Raw genomic sequence first — 6000 nt, 5'->3', positions numbered from 1 at the left:
ATGCTGATGCGCTGGGGAGACCGCACTGCGAGGATATAATTAGGGGACTTAGCATACTTGATCTGTTCCTTGGTAAATGGTTAGTGTTGAAAACCTACAAGGAGTCTGCGTGCTGTTTCCTGAACCGTGAGTTTTGTCTTGTGTTTGTTAGTGTTTTGTTAACTGTCATCTGTTTTTTAATAGACTACCAGTTGCACGAGCCAGAGCTGTAGCGAAAGCCAGCATAAACTCGGACATCACTTTCACCCCTGCATTTCACGGAGAACTGTATTATACCACTTGCACGTATTCACTAAGAACTGTGTTTGTGTTTTAGTGTTGGTGTGTAAAACTGGACTTTTGGTTACGTGTCAAACCCGGGGAATTACAAATATCGAGTGATACACGCCGCTGTATCACTCCAACATTATTATTTACAGGTGTTTTCCATAAGGCTCTGGACATTGTTAATTAAATCAATAAACACCCTTGCAGCTGGAAATCACTGTCTGTCTGTTTTGTATCCGCTCTGCACTGCACTCACCTGTATTCACTCACCACTTTGCCACAAAGATATAGCACATTTTAGTGTTCTGTATGCAGTAAGTAAAAATTTTAAGACACTTAGGGACTAAACAGCAATAGTGGAGAGAATGTGGATGCACAACTTCAACTATGGCCAACACAGGTCCTGTTTTCTATGATTTATTATTGTAAATCAGGGAGGCACAGCACCACCAGTAGAAGCATAGAATATATAAGCTCTACCTGATTGAAAAGATATGTCTGAAGCCTTAAAACAGGTTGTCTTTCCACTCCGAATTACAATAAAACCCTTCTGTGACAGCTTGAACATTTAGTTTGGTTTCTTACTGATGCTGACTGAAGAAAGCAGATAGTTAGGTAGGTCTGGTCTTGTATTTAAGTAGAGTATTGAACTGGCAGAGATAACCACTGATTACTATTAGCGGATCATGTAAACACCTGGTCCTTGTCTAAACTGATCAGTGTTTCATCACTGTAAAACCCAGCAGACAGACTCCAGTAGATTTAAGGGTTAAATTAAAACCCAGCAGATTGAAGGGTTAAATTAAAACCCAGCAGACAGACTCCAGTAGATTTAAGGGTGAAATTAAAACCCAGCAGATTGAAGGGTTAAATTAAAACCCAGCAGATTGAAGGGTGAAATTAAAACCAAGCAGACAGACTCCAGTAGATTGAAAGGTTAAATTAAAACCCAGCAGATTTAAGGGTTTAATTAAAACCCAGCAGACATACTCCAGTAGATTGAAGGGTTAAATTAAAAACCCAGCAGACAGGCTCCAGCAGATTGAAGGGTAAAATTAAAAACTCAGCAGACAGACTCCAGCAGATTGAAGGGTAAAATTAAAAACTCAGCAGACAGACTCCAGCAGATTGAAGGGTAAAATTAAAAACTCAGCAGACAGACTCCAGCAGATTGAAGGGTTAAATTCCTATAACGCGTCACATTTAAACCATGTGTTTGCTCACTAATCCTGTTGGGAGCTGCTGACCAGGATTAAGCTGTAATCACATAAAACTGAAAAGGGTTTTATTTGCTCTCTCTTTCCCCATTTCTGTCAACTTCCCACACTTCATGATACAGATTAGGCTTTCTGAATTAGTTACACAATTTTGCACTAGATAGATGCCTAAGCAACTTAAACCTTCCTTTGAAAAATGAATCTAACTGGCAAGCGTTGTTTACCAACCATGGAATTATGGGTGCGTTCACGACACTTTTTTGCCGGCTAGATTGCAGACGGGAGTCTGCGCGTAACGTCATGGTCTGTGCAGACGGAGCGTGGACAGCTTTGGTAGATGAACAACAGTTCTGAGCAGAACCAAAATGGAGGTGGTGTTGAGAGAAATTCTAATCGCAGAAGTGGATGCAATTGAAGTTCCCTTTGTGCTCCACCAGCTTCATAATTTACAGCATGATCAGAAAATGTATAGTAGAAACAGTCCCTGCTATAAAGAGATAATATAAACGTATGTTTTGTGATGCGAGACAAATTAATGAGTATTATAACGGGCAGGATTCCCTGTATACTGTATTTTGATCTGGGACAAAAAGTTTAAATACTTGCACATATAGTCACATATCTCACTTCAACTACCTGTTATTAATGCTGATTAATTCAAAGTAAGTTATTCCCTGTCCCTGATAGCCTTTCATCAATAACCAATTACACATGCTGAAAATAACAGAGCGGTTTTAGGTTCATTTCAACCGTTTTATTTTTTTTACATGTTTAAACCTTCAGAATAAATATCTGAATATTTGAAAAGTATAACAACTGTGTGGAAAAAGAGTCAAATCATTGAAATTTGTATTACAAATCATTCATAAGATAACACTATGTAACACAATTTTTGTTCCTGGGTAGTAAGTGTTATTTCCTAATTGCTTATGCCTCAAAAGTATAGAAAATGGCTATTATTCCCCACAAACTTTGCTTTTGTGACCAGGACAGTGATATTTTGAAATTTACCTATTTCCAATGAGAAAACAGGCAAATTTGTGTCTTTTCGTTCACATAAAGTTAGAAAAAAACAACATATGAATCCAAATTAACATGTATTCATACTAAAGTAATACAAAAATGACTACAAAAGATTTAGAAGTGAGTAGTTTTTCGAGATTTAGGATTATACTGTAAATCACTTTCACGAATCAGCCCCCAAATGTAGTCTCCCATCATGTTCTCGTTATACTGTCCTTGGTAGCGGCGTTCAAAGTCCAGTATATCCTGGTGGAAGCGCTCGCCTTGCTCCTCCGAGTACGCTCCCATGTTCTCCTTGAATTTATCAAGATGAGCATCAAGGATATGGACTTTGAGGGGCATTCTACAGCCCATTGTGCCGTAGCTTCACCAGAGTCTCCACCAGCTCCACATAGTTTTCGGCCTTGTGATTGCCCAGGAAGCCCCGAACCACTGCGACAAAGCTGTTCCAAACCGCTTTCTCCTTACTAGTGAGCTTCTTGGTGAATTCATTGCACTCCAGGATCTTCTTTATCTGTGGTCCGACGAAGACACCGGCTTTGACCTTTGCCTCAGACAGCTTAGGGAAGAAGTCTTGAAGGTACTTGAAGGCTGGCCGACTCCTTATCTAGAGCTCTGACAAATTGTTTCATAAGGCCCAATTTGATGTGCAGTGGTGGCATCAGCACCTTCCGGGGGTCCACCAGTGGCTCCCACTTGACGTTGTTCCTCCCCACAGAGAACTCAGTCCGCTGTGGCCAGTCCCGCCTGTGGTAGTGCGCCTTGGTGTCCCAGCTGTCCCAAAGGTAAAGATAGCAGGGAAACTTGGTAAAACCGCCTTGGAGACCCATCAGGAATGCCACCATTTTGAAGTCTCCTATGACCTTGATGCCATCTCAGAAAAATGCAGATATGTATCCACTTAGGCAGCTGGAACTAAACTGAATTGGTGGGCTTAAGGCCCCTGTATTTATACTAATATTTATATTACTGGAAAGTTCTAGAAGTTACTCCAAGTTTACTCATCACTGAATCTATCTGGACTGTTCTGGAAAATAGGTACATTTCAAAATATCACTGTCCTGGTCACAAAAGCAGTTTGTGGGAAATAATAGCCATTTTCTATACTTTTGAGGCACAAGCAATTAGGAAATAACACTTACTACCCAGGAACAAAAAAAAAAAAAAATTGTTACACAGTGTAATTAATGACATGACTCGAAGGCGATTCACATCCCTGACTAGGTGGCAGTAGCACATGGAGTGAGGATTGTATCTGGTTGCCTACACACTTCTTTGTCAGCCAACGCTCGTCTATTGTTTTGAGCCGCAGCTGCTCCAGTGCAGTACCTGTCAGGAGATGCGCGATCTGCGCTCGGGAGATGCGTGACCTGGTGACGTCTTTTACGGATGAGTTCACGCAGATGATGGCGAACTTGGACAGGTTTTGCACAAAATCTGTGCAGAATCTGCGCAGCATTAGGAAAATATGCGTACGTGAACGCAGCCTGTGATTTGGAAATCAATACATTAAAATCTGTTTTAACAGCCACCTGAACTAAACAGTCACCTACTTTATCCCAGCCAGTAAAACACTGATTTCATTTTTCAGTACAAGTGAATGAGAAAGGTTGAATAAGCAGCCGCAAATATTCTCCTTGACGCTTTATTTAATTGGGAACTTTTTTTGTTTATTAAAATTGCTTTCTTACACGTTACCAAATACAAACATTTCAGTAACCTTTTTATTAACTATTGCTGTCTTATAAAATATTTTCTATCTAAAAATGATAAACAAGGCACTACTCCTAAATAATGAAAAACACATTTGTTAATGTGTGACACAGAGAGAAGGAATCTGAGCTGCAAATCTCTTTCCTGACCAGAAAGACACGCTGTGCATAGTACGCGTTCCCAGATGGACTGACTTGACGGTAGGTGGCAACCAGAAGTCAGACATTTTGGGGAGAGCGCGTAACTGCGAGTTTACTAAACAACTCCATTGTGGTAAGCTGCACAACATGCAACGATTGGATAGAGCGTGGCGCCGGGCGAGTCCAAAATTGCCACTCCCGTGGAATTGCATGCTGGGTGTTATATGTGCAAAGTTCAACACATATTTTTGACGTGCTTCAGTGAATAAATAAGCAGACTATAGGGTAAAATTGTCTGCAGTTTTGTTTTTCACTGGCAGATGGCAGCAGTCCCTAAGAAATGTGCTTGACAGACCCCTAGCCATTCAGAGTGGAACAGAGACGGGACAGACAGTAATTATATATAAAAACTACACAAACTAGAGATGATTTCTAAATAATTATTTTTGGTAAGAAAATTAAAAAAAATAGTTTTACTAACTTTTATCCTATATAAATTTATTTCAGTCGAACTCATTTTTTGGGGAATTCGACGTTTAACGAGCTTTACCGATTAATATCGAAAAGTAGCAAGCCTATTTATAATGCTGCCATTGAAAAGAAATCTGCAAAAAAAAAAAAAAAAAAAAGACAATTTTTAACATGGAAATTGCCAAAATAAATGGGTTTACAATACATAATTAAGCTTCTTCATGTTGGGAGTAAACTGAACCTTTTTTTTTCTTTATTGGTTCAAATGTTATATGTAATAAATGTATCAAGCATGCTTTATTAGGGTACCCGAGTAAAAAGCACAGCTGCGTGGTGTGCAGGGTGTGTGATACAGCGCAGGTTCGCGTCCTGGCTGTGCAGTTTCCGATCTTTGTTGGGATTTCTTTGCATTGGCTCTGGTGCTCCCATGGGTTAGGGAGGCAAAAACAACAGGGACAACTTCTCTTCATTGCACTATAGCAAACCCTGCTTGCCTGGCACCCAGTGAGCTCAGAGCAGACACCTGCTTGGCTGGCCTTTGTCCTCCAGAGGCTGACATCCGCTCTTGAGTTCCTAGGTGTAAAAGAGGAAGCTGGCTTGGTCGTGGGATCGAAGGATGCCCAGTGAACCTTCGGATCTCCTGAGCTGACTAGGGAATTCCTGAAGTGAGGAGAAAAAAGAATTGTACATTCCAAATCAGGGGTCAAATAATTGGGCACTCTAAATGAAACAAAAAATGAAAAAAAAAAATCATGCTTTATTATTTGGATATGTATACCTGTTTTTTTTTTTATTGAATATAGAATGGAAGCTGTTAGTGTAACAGTAGATATATCTTAAAAATATAACCTATATTGTAATACAGTAACCATAAACCATAAGCATAACTTGCATCCCCAAACTGTCAGAACATGTACATGTGTCAGTAGGCTGTATGGCCGTCATGGGCAGCCAGATATGTATGTTCTGGAGAGACAGATGATCAGTCATCATTTATACTAAACCTTTAGGGGGAAGGATGTGTGCCAGCAAGGCGTATTGCCCCTCCACAGGCTTGAAAAGGAAATATCTGGAATACTATTTTTGTTCGTTGATAATTGACAATATACCTTTCATTTTTCAAACCAGACATGTGCTTTAAAATACCTTATTGCCAGTCATTTGTATTG

This window comes from Acipenser ruthenus, chromosome 6, assembly GCF_902713425.1.
Source record: "Acipenser ruthenus chromosome 6, fAciRut3.2 maternal haplotype, whole genome shotgun sequence".
In the NCBI taxonomy this organism is placed as follows: domain Eukaryota; kingdom Metazoa; phylum Chordata; class Actinopteri; order Acipenseriformes; family Acipenseridae; genus Acipenser; species Acipenser ruthenus.
This window is presented reverse-complemented; position numbering follows the sequence as displayed.